Genomic DNA, 15,153 nt, shown 5'->3' on the forward strand with positions numbered 1-15,153 from the left:
GGCTAGGAAGAATTCTTCTAGTTTTGCACCATTTCTTTGGGCAGATCTGTCAGGAATGCGACTGTGCCAGAGCAGAGATCTGCAGTTTGCATCCATGGCTATTAGTAGTCGTCCCCCCGGGAGAGTCTCAAGAGCCGTCTGAATAATAGTTGAGATCGCTGGGGGTGATGTCTTCACCAGGGTAAGTATATATTTTTAACAGGAAAAAGGACCCTAACTGAGTTATGATTTGTGCACAGGCACTGTTTGCAGAGCAGAGTAGTGTAATCTTTGTTGTGCTGATTTATGGGTTCCTGATGATCATTGCTGCCCATGGGGTTTCGGTTTTACAGTAGACCATTTTATAGGATGCAGGTTAACCTGAGACCACACCTGAGCGAATATACGGTTCCTGTAATAAGGCCACATCAATTTGGTTTTCCTCTATTTTCACTTTTAGTTGGTCAGCTACCAGCCTCGCTCTTTGTGCGTTCAGTTGAACTATTTTTATTTCATGATGGCAGTTTGTAGAGGGGCCTCTATCCATTGTTGATTCTCATTTGGTATTGGCTTTTGGCTTTCAGGTATACGATATAGTTTCCAACCCTGATTGAGTGTTGGTAAGGAGCTTTCACTGCTTTGCAGTTTGCACAGACTGGGAACTGGTCTTTTGTTGGGCAGTCTCTGTACTTGTGCCCTTTATGGGCACAGTGGCCATATGTTGAATCACGCTGGTTGCATGTGTGTGTGATGTGTGACCAAAGCGAAGGCACTTGTAACATTTCGTAACTGAAATATGCTCCTTAAACCTATGGCTTCCACAGCCTATGAAAATGCGACTTTGTGTTTCTAAGATTTGCCATGCTCGCGTAGAGATCTGGATTACCAATTAACATTTGAATGTGTTTTAGATTTAGTACTGTGTTTTGGGCTAACGTCTTCTTCCACAGTGTCCTCAGATAGGTGCAGACTTAGGTTTCTGTGGAAAATTTCCTTTTTGAGTTCTTCTGGGGTTACACCTTGCAGTATGTCAAATAAAACAATTGAGGGTCCTTTTTTCAAGGGAGCCTCTGCCTTTAAACCGTACTTGGTCATATTTTCATTACATAAGATTGTTTGTGCCTCTTCTCTGGAGTTGGTTTCAATTACCACTAATGGGTGTCTAGTCTTGCGCATACGGTCGAAGTGAGAGGTACTTCAGGCACGTCAGATCACAACTTGGTGTTTGTCTCTTCTTCAATGGAACCTTTATCTGATGGCTACTCCGAACCTCGTTGTTTGGCATTACAAGAATGCAAAATGGGATGACCTGCGAGACTTCTTTTTTCCTTGGTTGGGTACTGTTTCAAAACTTCTGATGTCAACGTTTGCTCAGATCGTGCCAGTGAAATTATTCTTGCAGGAATGAAATCCTTTATCCCACACTCCACTTTAAAATCTCGTCCTTTATCAAAACCTTGGTTTTCCAATAAATGTGCTAAGGCTGTTTAAGAGAAGAATGTTGCATATCGTAATTGGGTTGTTTCTAATTCTTCAGTTTCATTTTCTGCCTACAAGGAAGCTCGCAACAATTGTAAAGCAGTTATTAATCAGTCCAAACTAGAGCTCGAACAGGCTAAGAGCAGAAAACTTGCTTCTTGCCCTAATGGTAGCCGAGTATTCTGGTCTCTTGCCAAAGCTATTGGCCGCAACTTTTGCCCATCTCTGCTCACACCTCTGCCAAAACCAAATGGTTCTGTTGTCACTCCAGCCAATTATAAAGCTGACCTGTTAGCATCCCATTTTTCTTCCAGCTCATGTATTGGCACCTCCATAGCCAGGTGGAAAGGAGCAGCAGTGCATAGAGCACGCTTCTTGATTAGACCGGGGTTCGAGCCCGTCACCACCAAACACGGAGGATGCGGAAAGGTCAGGGAATGACCACCGCATATACCGGAGCAATATGGCCTTAGTTGCTAATGCTCCTAAAAACCAAATAACTAACAAACAAACTCATGTATTAATGATCTTGATAAAAGACCTTCCATTTTGAGAAACCTTGTCCTGCTAAATCAGCTTCAACTTCTCTAATTAGCTCCAATTCGTTAAATGCCGATCTCCATGTAATTCTCCAGTGGGGCAAAGACAACTTAGTTGATTTCCACCCTTCTAAAACTCAGTCTTGTCTTATATCTCGCAAAAAAGGATTCTTCTGCTCTTATGCTTATCTTTAGTGACACTCCGATTTCTAGGCAAAATGATATTTCTCTTTTGGTGATTACCCTGACTTCTAATCTCTCTTGGCACAAGCACATTACAGATATTATTATTATTATTATTATTAATATCAATTTATTTCCGAAGAAATGTCTCTTTACAGCTATGCAGCTAGAGGACATGAATTACATACAAAGATAAAACATAAAATACAGACAAATACATTGTATACAGAGCCAGATACAATATACGGCCTTAAACAGCCACTGGTTAAGATATAAAAACATAAAGTTACAACAAATACAAAAACATAAAGTTATAACAGATAAAAGTGCATACGGATACATCGGAGCGTGGATAGTGCGGCATCACAAAGAGTCCTCCTAGAGCATGACTAAGGAATACATGTCTGCAAGAATGGAAGCTCTGTATGTTCTGTCCTTGCAAAGTTTCTCAACGTCTATGGCTAATCTATTAAATATCTGGAAGGAGTTGTGTGGAAACATGTTGTCCAGGGAGGACATGCTACGCAGCTTCGATCTGTATGGGGAGGTGTTGGACTGGCATCTTCTCCTGTCGGATGGTCTGGCGATGATAGCCCATATATCGGGTGACTTCAGTTTTCCGGATAGAAGCTGAGAGAGGGTAAGAAGGTTCCTAGAGATGATGAGATACCTCCAAGGAAGCGTATTAAGATTGGTGACCAGAACAGATTTTGAGATTGTAGGTGTTAGCCCGGCAACCCTATTTAGCCATTTCAAGATCCAGAATTCCAGGGAGAGGAACCTGGCTTGGTACGATGAGGGTGCTGAGGACCATATAGTCGAGGCATATAATGGAATTGGGAAAATGCAACGGAGAATGTATTTGATGATAAGGTCCGGGTTATGGAAGTTGGAGATCTCTTGTTTTACTGCCCATAAAGCCGAATATGTTTTCGTTCGAGTGGCATTAAAGTGAGGTAAGAAGGTGAGGTCTTTGTCCCAGATGATACCCAAATCTTTATGTTGGGTGACTTTTTTAACTAGAGAGTTCGCTATAATGATGTTCACATCGTTGGTATTTTTCTTCTTGGTGATAGAGAGTTGTGCAGTTTTCTCTTTATTAATGGAGAGCCCAATCGCATGAAGGTAGTTTTCCAGTTCATGTAGCTGTCGGTTGGAGCTCACAGTAATAGACTGGAGAGACTGGGGGCATTTTGTGATGATGAAGAACTTAATATCATCTGCGTAGGTGGTAAAATTAAAATAGAATAGAATAGAATAGAATCTTTAATTGCAGCAATGATAGACATACAATTAGTCCCGTCACGGCATGTTGGTGCCAGGGGTTAACAAAACATATTTACAAAAGAGATACACATGAGAAAAAAAGATAAATCAGATTATTAACAAAGCACAGTTAATTAGTACGGTTTGATAGGAAGGGTTCTAAAGATGCGGTGAAGAGGGCGGCAGAGAGAACGCTCCCTTGTGAGAGCCCTCTGGAGCACAGAATGTGGTGATTATGGTTTTGCTTTCTGATCCATAGGGTCCTGAACTGAAGGAGTTTCCTAAGGAGAACTAGGATGTTGCCAGAGATTTTGAAGTAGTTGCACAGTATGGTACATAATGCATGGGTGGACAGATTGTCAAAGGCCGCCTTAATGTCGAGGAACACAATATCCAGTTGCTCTTTGTTGCTTAAGGTACTTTCAATTCTGAACAGTGTGTCCAAGTGGTTGGTGATCGTGGAACGTCCAGGTAGAACATTGCTTCCTCTGCATCTAAAAAACTTGGTTTTCTCTTTCGCTCTCGGCGTTACTTTTCTTCCAAACAGCTGCTCACTCTGTATAAATCGCAAATCCGCCCTGCCATGAAATATTGTTCCCACATCTGGGGTGGTGCCCCCAAAACCTTTCTCAGGCTTCTTGATTCCATTCAGAAGAGGGTAGTTAGGTTAATTAATGATTCATCTGTAACAGAGTCTCTCCACTCGTTGTCTCATAGGCGTACTGTTTCTGCTGCATGCCTTTTCTACAGATACTTCCATGGGCACTGTTCTTCTGAATTGGCTTCAATAATTCCCGCTCTCTCTTTTAAAACAATCCGAACACGTGCCGCCAACAGCCAACATCCATTTACTGTCCAACTTCAAACTCACAGAACAACTTTTCATCTTCCTCGTTTATTCATTCAACTGCCATTTTCTGGAACAACCTTCTTTCATACGTATTTCTTGAAAATTACAGTCTACACAAGTTCAAGTCTAATGTCAACAAATATATTCTTTCGTCTTCTCAACCTCCAACCCAAACACAGTACTAAGTACTGTAGATTATAATACCTCTCGTGTTTGGGGTTACATTAAAAAAAAAATAAAAAATACTTTTGATCTGGATCATCTTCATTTGGTCTTTTAGATTTTTTGTTAAGGTCTCCTTTACAGCGTCACTTGTGTCAAGCTGCACGTCTTCTGTCGCTTAATCAGGATTATATGTGATTCTGTCTTTCTTTTTAGTGTTTTGGTTTGGGGTTCATCTGGTTTATGGGATGCGACTTTAGCGCCATTCCTCAACGCCTCCGCGAAGGTACGGGGGTGTTGTTGTATTTGTTTTCCCCTTTTCTGAGGGCGAACCTCCCATTTCGCTTGCAGTTTTTCGTATTCGACGTACAGGTTTAAAGTCACCGTCTCCATCTTGCTGAATATGATAATGAGGCCCGTGCAGATAGCAGCAGTAATTTTGTTTGATTTTCCCACATACTCCTCAAGCGTCCCTCTGATAGCCATAATTTGGTCAACTGGGGTTCCAGTTAGAGGGGGAAGAGTGGGGTTCGTGTTTGCAGCTGGTTCTGGCACTTCGTTTGTTTCTTTATTTCCATCTTTGTTCACCTCTTTGCTGCTATTTTCAGTCAAGTCCGGGTGCGAGCGAGTCAATTGTTGTGAATCCTTGGGTTCACAACTGCTTCTCTTTCCGATTTCGCCTAATCGTAGCTCCTCGATAGATAAATCCGCAGGAGTAGGAGAGATTTGGTCAGTTGTTGTGCTGTTTCTCTGTGCGTTGTTTTTTACAGCACTTGAAATGCTGCTTTTGCACTGGCTGCAGTAGTATATAGCTCGAGCCGTTGAACTTATGTTTGGAATCGTAGATCTTCCAGAACAGCACTCCCCCAGGGTTCTTTTGCAGGGGCCATTACAGATCAAAAAAAACTTTAAAATTTTTCCCGCAGCAATCACAAATTTGTTGGCTTGCTCGACCAGGCATAATGATTTTTAAAGGAGGGAGAAATTGGCAAAGAACAAATGTTTAAAATAGCACTACAGTTGGGGCAGAAGGCTTCTGCAATTTTTATTATTATATATATATATATATATTTTTTTTTTATTTATTAGAAAAATTACTGCAATTTCTATTTAGTTTCTCAAGTTCCTTATTTTTAAAGTGTCCAACTGCCAGGCAATAAAAGCACTTCCTACTATGTGAGGAGTGTTTGTGTTCAGTTATATTTAACGTTAGCACGATTTTCCCTTCTTTAAGTGCCCCAGCTGGTAGCCGATGTCCACTGCAGTGAGCCAATATATACAGACCACCTGCCGGTTGATCTGATTAAGGTGATCTCTAAAATGCTGGTCAAAGTGACCTTGTGCTGGAAAGTATTCCGCTGGCTATAATGCTTGGCTGAACAAAATAAGATATGTATTCAAGTTTTGAAATTGAGAATAAAGTTGTTTACCTGATCATTTAGTGAGTACAACTTGCCTCAGGAAGAAGCACACCAGAAACTGATTCGCTGGAAAACAGAAACTCGACAAGATGTTGAGCATAATCCTTTAAACTATTCATTGAACAGAAGCCTGGAAACATGCGACCGCACAGTGAAAAACCGAACTAGCGTCCTCACAGTTCGAGGACAATTACAAGTATTTTCCCTGGACGATTGCAAGGTCATAGGCTGTTACTTTGTTGGCTAAGTTTGTGGAATGCAAAAAGAAATAGGCGCCATCCATGTGTATTAAATAAATAAATAGATAAATTATCTTTATTGACGCTAAGTAGGGTACAAGTACTAAGAACAATAATACTCATCACGGCAACACGACGAGGACCCTTACATTAAAGTAGAAAATGAGAAATGCGAGTAAAAAATTGGGAAAATAAAAGTTACGTAAGAAATTATTAGTTACACAACAATGAAAATGGTGCCAAAATAGGAAAATATAATGAGCAAAAATATGAATATTGTAGCACATAACAACTGAAAAACAATGGCAGAAAAGGTAAATCAAAATCATTTTAATCAAGCGAACAATAGATGAGAAACAATTGTTGCTGCTCACAAACAGAGAGCAGTACGCATTGGCGTGGTGGATGTTTAATAATCTGGCAAAGGTTACTATCCAAATTAACAGAAGCGATTCACTCTAGGAGAATGCGGTGGTATTAGTAATCAGTTACATTTTCTGCAGATTACTTTCAAGATGCAGCAGTGCCTGAATTTTAGGGAGTGCCTGTACAGGTAGGAAACGATTATAAAGTTTCAGACGGTTGAAAAAAATTCAAATATAATGATTTATTTACAGGATAAACCTGCATCGGAACAACAAAGAAGTTATTATTAGTAGTACAATCGTAGTGGCCAAATGATTCGAAGAAGCAAGCTTATACGGAATCAGTAAAAAAAAAAATAATAATAAAATTAAACAAATAAAACTTCGTTGTGAGGCAAGCTAAGAAGAGAGTGTGCCTCAGAAATATAACTGCCCCGGCGATCTAACCATGTCACCTTGACTTGTCTTCTTGTCCTCTTATTATGCATTAGAAATTTGCACTTTTCCGTTCCGGGGTGGTTTTCTTCTCTGAAATAAACAGATAATAATAATAATAATAATAATAATAATAATAATAATAATAACGACCATCCCGATCATCGTGTCTACCACAGGTATGGTGCCAAAGACCCTATACATAACAGCCTAGCAGCAATAGGTCTTCCAGCGAGCACCTACAACAAGGAACTCCAAAAATTCGCAATCCTGAACACCTGTAGGATAGTCAGAGAATTCCTCGACCAACAGTAACATCAGACATGACAACAACAACCACCCTGTGTACTTGGTTGCAATACCCGTCACAAGGTGGAAGCCCCAATCAGGGAGAAATAATATAAGAGCAGCTATAATAATAAAATGAACTGTTTTGTCATCCGTAATCAACTCTGAATCAATAAATCTTCGTTGTTCTATTATTATGGTGGGCAAAGACTATTTTCAGCATACTTCGTAACGAAAGCCAAATCGAATTGAAAAAGTTGCAAAAATACTGCTACGTAATCTGCATTATGGGATATTTTCCCTAATTATTAATAAATGTCAGAGCAGCAAGGCTTCTGAAATCATAAAAATGAGCAAAAACTATATATCTATTTTTAAAGTGAAGTTAATTTGTTTACACACCTTTCAGTTTTAATTTGTAAGAACCATTCTTACATATAATTAGGAATTTAAAATTTACCATATTTTTTGGAAAATATCTAAGGTTTAGATATTTTGTCTGATATTTTAAATATTTTAGATAGGTTTGTCTGCTTTAAGGTTTAAAACAGACAAGCACTCAGCAGATTTGCTTGCGCTGTGTACATTCAAAAGGGACTGGATTAGCGTAGCAGCAGGAGGGGCGCTGACCGAACTGTAATACAATGGGTAGGCCAGTTTTGACGCAGTTCTTGTTTACAGAAAAAGGGCTATGGCAAACTTACAGTAGTAAGGGATAATAGAACGCCCACACCCTAGAACGGTTTCGGACTCCATCAGAAAGGGAAGACCCGAGATCAGAGAGCACACCGTGTTGGAGTGATAAACAAAATACAAACGGACCGGCTCGGAAGGTACTCCAACAATTTCAGGAGCGGTGTCTCGAAAGGAAGCGTGACTAAAATGTAAGTAGTAGCGGACAGTCCCAGATAAAATTCTAGTGATGATGTAGCGCCCGGATGCTCTCATCACAAAGAAGGCAGTTTGACCTACCAGAATCTGGTTAAAAACAAAGGAATAAGAAATGAGCGAATGAAAAAGAAGAGAGTGATGGAGGACTACCAAATGATTGGAGGAAAATAAGGGAGAGTTTGAAACAAAAAGGTGATGCAGAGAGCAGACGAGGGCCCAAGAGTCAAAGTCCGGAAACCAGAAAGGAAAAGATCAGAATGAGAATCCCGGGGAGAGGCGTGTGAGAGTGGCGGAAGGATATTTTTGGAGTGCGGGAAACGCGCACGGAAAGTCCGATCATGATAGTTTAGTGGGTAAAGGTAATAGTGAAAGGCATAATGACCTGGAGAAAGTCCTGAGTGTGGGAAGATCGACATGGAGGCAGAAAAAAAAGCCGTAAGCCTAGCAGATCAGGGAAGAAATCTGAGGAAGATCTGAAGGATCGGAAACTCACCCAGGTGGTAGAAAAAAGATACCAAGTAAGTCAGCTTAGTGAATTTTACTAACGAGAACGGTGTTGTAAAGAAATCCGTGGGAGAAAATTGGACAGGACAGTTTGAGAAGTATTGTAACGTGATGACTACTATATTGTAAGGATACGAATAAGATATAATAGAAATAGAGAGAGAGAGAGAAAGAGAGTGAGTGAATGTTACTTATCTGTGATTAGAGATATTGATAAGAAACTTAAAGAAACGTGTTAAAAGTAAGAATTGATTTCATGAATTGTCTAATTGCTATTAACGGAGTGAATTGTATTCAGTAGAAATTTCCTCCATAGAGTATGTAAGAGAGAGTGAAAAAATATTGGAGTTATTCGGTTTATGTTGGAAAGAAAGATATATATATATATATATATATAAATAATTGTTGTACAAATGGTAAATAAATCCTTGTTATGTTAATATCCCTTGTTTCGTCTTAATAGACTGACACCTCAGAGCTATAATTAGTAGTATGAACCATCCAAGCTAGGGAAGCTAGAATAAAGAAAAAAATAATAAAATAAATTCCTCAGTACTTGGATCTTCTTATGAACAAACAGGATAAAATTAAAGGAAATAATATATTATGCAGCAGATAGCATGTGTGCCTTGGAAGGGAAGTGAGGACCCCCCCCCCCCTGTTTAAAGGAATAAAGAAATAAACAACAGCCTTTGTGGTTCCAAGGTAAAGGGGGAAAGAATTAAGCGAGGGATAGAATATATATATATATATATAAATATATATATTTCGAGATAAAAATAAATAATAGATTATAAATAGATAAATAAATCAATATCACCCCCCCCCCACAAATTCTAATTAGTTCAGAATTACTCCACTATGATCAAAGAAACTGTAATAAAAACTGTTGAGTAGTTGATGACTCAATAGACTAATTTAAAATTACCGTTTAACCATTAATGCGATTTTAGTTTTGGCTTTCGTATTGAAGCAGATTTACTGAAAAGTCGTGCATCCAATAACTTTAAAGATGTTTAATTCCTGCGCATAAAATTGCACCGTATTGACTCTTTACACTTTATATAATACCGGAAAATTTGAGTATACAATTTTTGTAATCAACTTCCCCTGTTCCAACTACACTGAAAGGACAGAATTATTCGTGGAATACCTGGTTCCTGGGCAAGACGACGTTGCCACCCCTCCCGCTTGTGAACGAGCCCACCGATTGGCAGGTATATAGGTAGACTGCAGTCACGTAGACGGTAATTTGATGTCAGTATGGATAAACGTCGTGTGGTAACCGACTTTGAAAGAGGGATGAGGGTGAGTGCCCGACGCATGGGTCACTCTATCGCGGGGGTGGTACAGAAATTGCACTAACCCCGTTCGAGAGTATCAAGATTGTATCTGGAAAACGCCATTTCCACAATAAGATCTCATCGTGGAGAGCGCTGTAGGCAGAGAAAGGTGTGGGATGAACGTTTTCACCGATGTCTGTCTCGCATTGTTTCAGCCAGCCAACCGGAGAGCGACAGTGGCATAAATCACAGCTGGCGTCAACGGGGGAGGTGACAGAAACGTCTCCACCAAGACCCTCAGGCGATCATCAACCGCAATAGGTTATGGGAGCCGCCAACCTACCAGAGTCCCATTGCTAACTCTACGACACAGGACTCTATGTCTCAACTGCGAGAAAGAATATCGTCACTGAACAGTGGATGATTGGAGACCGGTGTCCTCGTGCGATGAGTCCCGTTTCCCGTCCTCTCGAAATAACTGGAAACTGGCTTCGTCCGGTTTCTCATGGAAATCGGACGAAGCTATGCACCAGTCATATCAACAAGGAACTGTTCAGGCAAGTGCACGGTCGATAATGGTCTGGGGTGTGTTCAACTGGCACATATTGGGACCTCTGGTACGTCTAGGTGCATCTCTCAATGGTCCATGTTAAGTGTCACTCGTTGCACACCATCTGCATTCCTTCATTCTCATCGTGGATCTACAGGGCAATGTACTCTTTCAGCAGGATCACGCGCCTCCCCACAGAGCCTTGGTGATTCGAACGTGGTTCGAAGAGCATTCCACAGATTTTACAAAGGAATGGCCTCCCCATTCATTGGACATGAACCCTGTGAAGCATCTTTGGGATGCTGGTTCGTTCGAGCTTTGGATCCTCCACCCAGGAATGCGATGGAATTATGAATAGCGGTGCAGCAAGCATGGATGGAAATACCTGTGGAATGCATTCATCAACTAGTAGACTCAATTCCTCGTGTGTGACTGCCCTTATTCGGGTAAAAGGTGGGCCTAACCCATTACTAGGTAGGTGTCCCATGATTTCTGTCCACTCAGTTTAGTTCATAAGTCATTTTAGTTGTAGCTGTCTTCAAGAAGCGATTGGAACTTCTATTACATGAGTCAACCTTTAACTACAACGTATTGTTTGCAAAACGTACGTAGAAGAACGGATACGACTACAATCAACTATGAAATCGTTGGAATCGCCTGTGATGACTACAGAATCGTACTCAGAATAGAATTTAAATGTAATAATTGGAATGTGCTGCTTGTAAATAAGAAAGTTATCTATTTAAAAAAGAAATTATAGAAAAAAAGAAGAAGAAATTATAAAAGCAGGTCTACGAAGCAAAAATATTGCATAAAATTTAATGTTTAAATATTTAAAAATTTCACTAAATATGAAATGTATAGTGGGAAAGAACGACAAACAAAAGATACAAGAGAATAGTTCAGTGTGATTAAAAGAAGTCATTAAAACTTGCCTTGCAATTACAATTCCGTAAAATAGGCTGGCCAGATTTATTGCACATCAACAATTAACGAAGTCCAGAGTATCGAACAGACATTTAAAATAAAGAATACACAAATTTCATTAGACCAGTTGTGACATACGCTTATGAAGCTTAGAAATTAAACTAGTGAAGATGAGCATTTGTTGCGATTGCTTGAGCGTAGAATTTAACGAAACGTTTTTGGGCCTATACAAGAGGTTGATGGATTCTGGAGGATCAGAATGAACCCTTTGCTTGACAAGCTTTTTTAGCATTAGCGTTAGCGTTAGTAAAGGCACATGATGCAAGAAAGCAAGCTTATATAGCATCAGCCAAAATAAAAAAATAAAAAAAAACCTTCTCATTTCACCCATCCACTCGATCCAAATGTTTGTATAGTTCTACCTTGAATCTGTTTAAGCTATCAACTTCTACAACGACAGATGGAAGTTTGTTCCAGTAATCAACCACACTCTGGCTAAAGGAAAACTTCCGCCCATCTATTTTACAACTGTCTTTCCTCAATTTGAATGTATGCCTTGCCAGGCGATTATTCTGAGCAAGAGGAAGAATCCCATCAGCATTGAGCATGCTCAAACCATTCAAGGCATTATACACCTCAATCAGATTACCTCGCAGGTGCCTAGTCTCCAGATACTGTAATTTGAAAAACTTGAGCCTTTCTTCATAAGAGCAACCTTTTGTTCCATTTTCTTATCTTTTTACCCTTCTCTGCACTCAATCAAGCAGCTCTACATCCTTCTTAAAATTAGGCCTCCAGCCCTGTATACAGTACTCAGTTTGTGTAGCCTGACCATTGCCTTATACAAGGGGATAATCACCTCCTTATCCCAGAAAAAAAAATTCCTGTATATTATTGACAAGACACAATTAGCTACTCTTGCAGACAGCTTAGAAAACTTCATATCTGCCTGCATAATTACCCCCAGGTCCTTTTCATTCTCTATCACCGTCAGTTTAGTACCAAACAGTTGATACGTTACTCTGGGGTTACTGCTTCCCATATGCAGTACTTTACATTTGTCAAAGTTAAACTTCAGTTGCCACCTGTCAGCCCATCTGCTCAACTTTTCTAGAGCCTGTTGCAGCAGCGTACTGTCATTAGTGTCTTTAACAACCCTGCCGACCTTCGTATCGTCTGGAAACTTGGACATTAAGACTGACATACCATCATCAATATCATTTATAAATACAGAAAACAACAATGGATCCAACATTGAACCCTGGAGGACTCCACTAATAACATTAGTCCACGAAGAGCAGTGTCCATTGATTACCACTCTCTGTCTTCTCCTACTCAACCATCCCTTTATCCATAGCAGCAATTTGCCTCCAATTTGTGTAGCAGTCTTCCAGGTGCAACAGTATCAAAAGCCTTTCTGAGATCCAAATATATGATATAAAAATTATTCTGTGCATCCAGTTCCTTTGTGACCACATCATAGTATCCAATCAAATTAGTCAGACAAGAATTCCCCTTAGCAAACTCATGCTGTGTCCGAGCTATAATTGAAGTCTGGTCTAGATGATCTTGCAGTACTTCTTTAACCAGTGCCTCCATTAATTTCCCTGGAACAGAAGTTAAACTAACAGGTCTGTAATTACATGTGTCTCCGTTTGATCCTTGTTTGTGGATTGGGGTCACATTTGCACATCTCCAATCCACGGGTACCTTCCCTGAGTCCAAGGAAGCTCTTATAATTATGGCTAAAGGTTTGCTTACTTCCTTTGGCGCCTCCTTTAATATAACTGGATAGATTCCATCCACCCCAGGTGCCTTTCTTATGTTTATCTTCAACAATTTCTCCTCCACTTTCCTCTCAGTTTTTACAAAATCATCTAGCTCACCGCCAGAGTTTAGTTCACCTCTTGCATTACCCTCCTAACTCCTCATGTGTGAATGTAGATGCAAAATATTCATTTAGTTTGTTAGCTACCTAAGAAGGAGCATCAAATTTGAACCATTGATATCAAGTGGAGCAATCTGATTCATCCCCTTCCTTCTATTTTAGTTTTATTTTAGACAGCGAGTTAAAAATTACTGGAATAAGTTACCTACATTGGTGGTAGAGGTTGACAGTCTGGGGAAATTTAAAGGTCAGCTGGATAATTACCTAAAGGAGGAGGGAAATGCATAGGTTGCCCATTTCCTTTCCTGTTATTAATTATTATTATTATTATTTTAATTTTTTTCTTCTTATTATTAATTTGTTTTATTCTTATTATTTAGTTTTTTGTATTTTTTGTTATTTTATTTTATTGTTATTTATTTATTTATTATTATTATTTTTTGGCTGGTACAGCCTAAGCCACAGTCTTCCTTGCACCAGGTGGCCAATACTAATACTAATATATACTCCCTCCTATCGTGTATGATCAGAATTGCAGATACTTTCAAATTTAACCCTATCTCACGACTTTTTTCAACATTGCCCTGTACTTGATGAGTAAGTTTTTGTTGAAGTGTTGCCGTAGGGTTTTAGGAGCATCGAAGATTAAGGCCATATTCCCCCGTGTATATTGTCTGTAAATTGCTTGTGTTCTTAGGTCAATATTCTGTTTTCTGGACGCAAAACTTGAATTTCCGCGAGCAAAAAACAATTCCACTCTTGCCTGAGACCATTAACTCAGCCACGGTGGAAACAAAGCCCATAAAATTTTCACCCGTAGACTTGAATTTTGATCTTTTCCACCGGTATGAGGAGGTTAAGTAATTCAGTAGACCTCTTAATCTTAATGGGGAAACACCCTCCTATTGTTATGCAGGGAATATAGACTTCTAGGGTTCTCATGTCCCTTATACATGAAAAGAATGTAAAAAAATAAATCATTAGTGCCACCGTGTACAATAATATCACCTTTTGTTCCCTTAAAAGATGATGTGTGCTCTACAATGTTATTAACTTTTTCTCCTGGCGAAATATCTTTGCATTTTGAAGATGGTCGGATATGACCGAAAGATATTCATTGGAGGCAAAAGGACCTTTTTCGGTATATCCGGACCCTGTACCTACGAAAGGAACGCCCCCATACCATGATACCACCTCCAGCTGCTTGAACCTTTCTGAAAATTGGAAAGATGCTCTGTCTTCCCCATGTGAGAATCGACTAAGAATCCTCAGAAAAGCCTGCAGTTCTTAACTGATACCAAGAAACGCATGATAATACCAAGTGGCAACCTACATTGGCATAACATTCGTTTAATTATATGTTGACGCCAATTACAAAAGGTTTCTAATTTTTTGACCAGTGAGTGCAATGTTCAGTATTAGTTCACAGCTCAAATTGAATGAAAATCATTCAATTTGTGGTTGTGAACAATCAAGAAACTGCTGCCTTCTGTGGATTATCTTCTCAATTAATTGAAAACACATTGGAAAAAAAATAATATAACACAAAATTCCAAAAAAATAAGGAAAATGCAAAGTTGTTAAGGATATCGCACAGCCTGTCAACAAGTTACTTTTGGGTTTTATCTAAATATATTAACAATTTATAATCTTCGCTCCTTCCTCAATGACATCCGAGAACAATTTTAAAATATACATTATATTTTCTGTTCCAGAAGGCTGAAACAGAAAATATAATGTATATTATATTTTAGAATTTAGAAATCCTTTAGAAACCCTGGAAAGCTGTTCCAGGGTTTCTAAAGGAGGGGCTAAAGCAGTGTTCTGGGGAATTTCATCCAATTTAAGATATAATTATCATGCAGCAGTAAAAAAAGCACATTATTTTGATCATAAAGGAGAGC

The 15,153-nt window shown here is 39.3% G+C and overlaps 1 protein-coding gene across 2 annotated transcripts in view; it reads right to left on the reverse strand.

Moving 5' to 3' along the window:
- Positions 1-15,153, reverse strand: part of LOC150077698 (alpha-tocopherol transfer protein-like) — a 115,762-nt gene that overhangs the window by 99,481 nt on the left and 1,128 nt on the right. The window contains exon 1 of one of the 2 annotated variants that reach the window (XM_090385034.1): positions 5,889-6,011. The exons of the other annotated variant lie outside the window; for it this stretch is intronic. The gene's annotated coding sequence lies outside the window, so the exon portion shown is untranslated. Of the gene's footprint in view, positions 1-5,888; positions 6,012-15,153 lie in introns of those variants that run through there. 2 annotated transcript variants of the gene reach the window in all.

The sequence above is a fragment of the Mastigoproctus giganteus genome, chromosome 11, assembly GCF_048544385.1.
Source record: "Mastigoproctus giganteus isolate SK-2022 chromosome 11, ASM4854438v1, whole genome shotgun sequence".
NCBI classification, from domain to species: Eukaryota; Metazoa; Arthropoda; class Arachnida; order Uropygi; family Thelyphonidae; genus Mastigoproctus; species Mastigoproctus giganteus.